This window comes from Marmota marmota, unplaced genomic scaffold (assembly GCF_001458135.2).
Source record: "Marmota marmota marmota unplaced genomic scaffold, marMar, whole genome shotgun sequence".
Taxonomy (NCBI): domain Eukaryota; kingdom Metazoa; phylum Chordata; class Mammalia; order Rodentia; family Sciuridae; genus Marmota; species Marmota marmota.
Genome location: NW_025999900.1, coordinates 11,591,298 through 11,597,297, shown reverse-complemented (window position 1 = coordinate 11,597,297; position 6,000 = coordinate 11,591,298).

Below are 6,000 nucleotides of genomic sequence, written 5' to 3'. Positions count from 1 at the left end.
CCTTTATTTTATTCATTTGTATGTGGTGCTGAGAATTGAACCCAGTGCCTCATGCATGCTAGGCAAGCGCAACACCACTGAGCCACAACCCCAGCCCTCTTTGTGCTTGCTCTTAATGGCAAAGAAAGGCTCACACCACCACTGGGCTTGCAGAAGTCCCAAGTCTCAGCCATGTGGCCAATCCCAAGGAACAGAAGAGCCCTCCTCCAAAGGCCTCACAGAATTGTGATTTAGCAATTTAGTATAAGAGACAATGTCCCAGAACACGGAGACCAATGTAAGGGGACAGATGAGAGTGGTGGAAACATGAGGTTTAGAAAACAATTCTATTAAACGAGCCCACTGTGCCTAACACCCCACCACCACCATCAAGCCTTCTTTGCCAAAAAGCAATCTGCCTGAGCCCTGCCTGGCCTGAGTGGACAGGATATGTCACATTCCTCAGCAAACTGAGGCAGGGACAAAGGTCAGGCAGTCCTGTAGGTAATGAATGATCCTCAAGAGAGGATGTTGACTGCTTATCACCAGTTATCAAACAGAGGACAATGGGTTGTTAACCTCTGTGATCATACTCCTGGGCACTCTGAGTTGCTAACAATTAACCCCTACATCCCTGTTCCCAGGCATGTACACAGAGAAGAAAGAGAAGGCAATGATTAAAAGAGGGGTTTTGGGGTCTATAAAGGAGCAAGACACAGCCCCTCCATTGGAGACCCCGCTCTAAGACCCCTTCTCTTTGGAGAAATCTGTTGCTATCACTTTATTAAATAAAACTTGCTTTTCTACCCTTGCTTTGGTGTTTCTCAGGTATTTAATCTTCAGTACCAGGGAACAAGGACCCGTTCCTGATCTCTAAGACCAGTATCACTGACACTGGTTTGTTTCACTGATCTCTTAGCAAGAAGGAGATGGTTCATGGTTATGGGTCAATGCTATCATAATCACTTAGCATCTCTTGTTCTCAGCTTCTAAGACCCACTTCTACATTAAAAATATTGAAACAGACTGAAGTTTGCCCCTCTACAATTGAGAGCAACCTCCTCATGCTGAGAAAAAAGACTGCTCCTAACCTGACAGATGCCTAGAAAGCTGGAGATGGCCCCCTACCCAGACCTGTCTATCACAGGCTAACTAAGTCCACATATGTGTATTTCCTGCCTTTTGTCCCATTTTGTCCCCTCTTCTCTTTTAAAAGCTTTCCTCACCCTCAGTGGCTCCAAAGATAGAAGAAACTTTTTGTTTCAAAAATCCTATCTTCTTTAAAGCTGGCTTTAGGTATAACCTATTTTCCTTAACAGTAGGAAAGGTTTAGTAGAGGTCTGGGGACTCAGAGATGGTGGAAACAGGGTATAAGACCGATGCTGCTGGAAGACAAGACAGGGAATGAGTCATGTCACGGAGATGAGTCCCATCACCATGACAACTCCTGCCACAGCTTCAGTATTTTTAAATGACCAATGGGGGCAAATTGGACAGTATTCTAATTAGGTTTTCTAAGTAACCAATGGGAACAAATGGGGTCCCTATAAGGAAAAGAATACCTCATGGCTCAGCATTTAGACACTAATTCCCAGACATTGGGGCCTTGAGCTGCTCTCTCTTGCTCAGCCCACTACTCTCTACCTTACAGAGTGTAAATAAATCTGTACTTTGCCTGTTACTTCGGTGTTGTGCTCAATTCTTTGTGCAGGACACCAAGGACCTGAACCCCAACCAAACACCCCAACAATAACACTACCAATTTGACTCCAAATATTTGTGGAGCAGCAAGCAAAAGAGCCTAGCCTCTTCCCTTGGTGGTGTTCCTGACCATGCTACATGCTCTAACCTCCCTCTTCCTCATAATTTCTCCCTGCTCTTAGGAAGGACTTCTGCTTTTTTCTTGTGGGCCCTTTCTGACCTCTAGGTTTCAGGGTCTGCATCATGAGTTCTAAGTTTCATCTGATAGGGAACAGATAGCAGTGAATGGTAGGCACACAAGGCTAGGGGATAATTCTATAAATGGAGCCCACTGGGGGCTAACCCCCACATATTTTGTCTTTTAAAAAGCAATTTACCTACTGGAGAGGATGTGGAGAAAAAAGGAACACTTTACACTGTTGGTGGGATTGTAAATTAGTACAACTACTATGGAAATCAGTGTGGAGGTTCCTCAAAAGACTAGGCATGGAACACCATATGAGTCAGCTATACCACTCCACAGTATTTATCCTAAAGAATTAAAGTCAGCATACTATAGTGATACATGCATACCCATGTTTATAGCAGCACAATTCACAATAGGCAAACTGTGGAACCAGCCTAGGTGTCCATCAGCAGATGAATGGATAAATAAAATATGGAAGTGTACACAAAATGGAGTTTTATTCAGACATAAAGAAAAATGAAATTATGTTATTTACAGGAAAATGAATGGAACTAGAGACCATTAGGTTAAGCAAAACAAGTCAAACTCATGAGGTAAAAGGTCATGCTTTCTCCCATATGTAGAAGAAAGGTATGTGAGGATCTCATGAAAAACCAAAGGTCAAAAGGAGATCAGTTGAGAAAAGGGAAATAGGGGTGGGACGTGGGGAAGAAAGATACTGTGGAGTGATATTGGCCAAATTATATTGTCATAATGTGCACATGTATGAATGTGACAGTAAATCCCATCATTATATACAACCATAATGCACCAATAAAAAAAATGTGGGGGAAAAAAAAGCAATTTGCCTGCAGCACTGAATGATTAAAGTCCACAGGATATGCTACATTCCTCAGCAAACAACCTGCTATCTACAGGAGAAATGCAGGTCCAAAACTCCAATAAGAACAACATAGGTTACCATGCCAAGGATAGTGGGAGTAGACTTTTGTGACCCTTTTACAGACCAGGTCTCAGAGAGGTAAGGATACTTCTCCCTAACCATAAAATCTGTAAGAATAGGTTCTAATTAGAACTGGTCAACGTGGATCAAAGTGTTCTAAAGATATCACATGCAATAGGAACTTGGAAGTTTGATGTCATTCTGCTGTCAGTCAAAAACCAAGATCTGAACCTGGGCAGGACTCTCTGGAAATTTCCCTGGGAACCCCAGTAAAACTGGAGGACAGGAAAGGCACACTGTCCTTCTCTTCTGAGAGGACCCATTTTTTCCCTTGAAAATGTCCCCTTTACCGTTTCCCACCCTTCTAATAAACTTATGCTTATTACTCTTAGCAACATGTCTGAAATGTTTCAGGCATGCTTGCAAGAATCAGGGCCTGGAGAGGGAGTCTCCATGCTGCCTCAGTTTTACAGCAGTCCTTTGCCCTGTAACACATATCTGCTCTGATTTTAAACTACAAACTCTGCCTTCACCATGGCTGCCCATATGTGGGCTGTCCTATGCCCAGATATGGGCAGCCATGTACTCACCGATAGAGTACAGGTAACATCAGCTTAGCAACTTATCTTTCCTTATTTCATCAGCCGTATTTATCAGATCCAAAAATACATCTCTCAGAAGCATCATTGTCTTGAGAAAAGGCTCCTTCCTCTCTCTATAATTAGTTTTTCTCCTTGCATCTAACTTTGTAAGATAATTTTTTGCCTTCCCCAAAATGTTAAAAGTGTTTATTTGTTCTAATTCTTTAACCTTATCAGCTATAGGACCTCAAATATCACCTGTAAAAAAATATATATATAAGATTTAGAAAGGTTTTATCTTTTAACATATTATATGAATATAATATATACATGAGATACAATTTGTTCCATTCCTCAGTACCCCCCCTTTTCCCTACTTCCCTCCCCCAATCCCCTTCCTCTATTCTATTGGTCTCCCTTCTATTACTTATAATTATAATGCACCAAATAAAGAAAAAGTGGGATTCATCTAGAAAGACATTTTATTCAGCATTACAATCATAAGACTCAGTCATTGAAAATAGCGGGCAGGGGTGAGATGCCAAACTAAAACCAGGCATTAAGTGCAAATCTGCTTCCACAGAGATACCCCACCCCGCATCCAGGATGCTGATAGTCCACCACATACCTCTCAAGCAAGAGGCTGGGGGATTCTATGGGAAGAAGACAGTGACCCAAAGAAAAGCCCTAGAGATGCTCTTTTGGTTTAGATATGAGGTATCCCCAAAAAATTGTGTAAGGCAATTCAAGAAAGTTTAGAGACGAAATGATTGTGTTATGCGGCTTTTTAACCTAATCAGTACATTAACCCCCGATATGGATTAACTCAGTGGTAACTGTAGGCAGGAGGGGTGTAGCTAGAGGAGGTGGGTCACTGGGAGTGTGACTTTGGGGTTTGTATTTTGTCCTTGATGACTGGAGCTCCCTCTCTGCTTCCTGATTACCATGTCCTGAGCCTTCTTCTGCCATGATGTTCCGCCTCATCTTGGGCAAATGTCATGGGCTGTCTAAGGACCAGGACCTCTGAAACTATTGGTGCCAAATAAACTTTTCCTCCTCTAAAATTACTCTTTAGTTAATGAAAAAGCTGACTAAAACAGACTCTAATCTTTAAGATCTCCCTGATAAGAAGGTCTGCTAACAATCTGACCACCTGCCAGAAGCCCAACTTGTGTTTACAGAGAGCTTTTTATCATCATTTTTGTGCCTCATATTTAAGTGTGAATTGACCACTACAGATCACTAGAAATCTAGGGGAAATTTCAGCCCCAAAGAGTGAGATTATAAAAGCAAATAAAGAACTTGGAGGAAATAAACTGCAAGGAAAGGAAAAAAGAAACTTTTTAAATCCACATTAAAGTCCTCTAAGAGTAAAAAGAAAATAGTACATCCATGAAACAGAAATGAGGGCTCTTTTTTTTATATAGCAATTAGAGTTAAGAGGCATTATTGGGATTTTTTAAATATACATGAAAGCAAAAAGAAAAACAGTGAGGTTTGGAATATGATCTCAGCCAAGGAATCTCTCCAAGTAAAACAAAAAGACAAAAAAAATGGAAAATAGGAGGCAAATAAGAAAATAGAATTCATTCTAGAGTTATAACATTAAAATGATTTAAGGGGCTGGGGTTGTGGCTTAGTGGTTAAGTGCTTGCCTCACATGTGTGAGGTACTGGGTTTGATTCTAAGCACCACATAAATAAATGAATAAAATAAAGGTTCATCAACAACTAAAACAAAAATTTTTAAAAAAATGATTTAAGTTCCATTACAACAGAATAGAGATGACAGAACAGAGATCTCATACCTTGCACACATGTATCATACTCACGTATGCAAATGTGTCAATTAAAAATTTTTTAAATAATATTAAATTTAATAAGTTTCTCTTTCACCAAAAGAGAGAACAAAGATAAACACGGAGGGAACTATCAATGAAAAATTTTTAAAAACCCACTGAGTCTAAAGCATAATGAAGAAAGACTCACTCCTAGAATAAAAATTATGGAAGTTTACAGGAAGAAAAAGCAGGGCAGGAGAAGTCTACATAGGACAGGAAACCTCAGACACACAGAATCTACTACACAAGACAGGTAGGAGCAAGCCCAGGATATCAGCTGTACTTATAACCTAGAACCCAACCAGGCCAGAAAGAAATAAGACGACGGAGTTGAAAAAGGAGTTCTAGTGAGGGAAAGAGAACTAAGAATGATGAAGTGTTTCAGCATAGGGAGAAAAATTAGTAATGGGCATTGAACAGCTCTATTGAAGCATTTGGGAAATATGGCTCTAGGGACTTTAGACAAATAAAAAGTGAGATATGAATAATTCTAGGAATAATTAAAAGAACCATTCAAAAATCTCCAACATTTAATGATTGAGTTTAAATTTCACTGATTATCCTGAAATGATATAGTCAGCTTGAAAAGAAAAATTAGTGGAAGAAAGGAAACTTATCATACTAGGTTTGGTTCATATTAGCTCAGCAACGTAAAACATTTTACAATAGTCATAATAATGTAAATGCTAATCATTTAACTCAAAATTGTGATATAACTATTTTAGGCAAATGGGCAGGGTAACTAAATCCTTTCGGTATTATCTGTTTA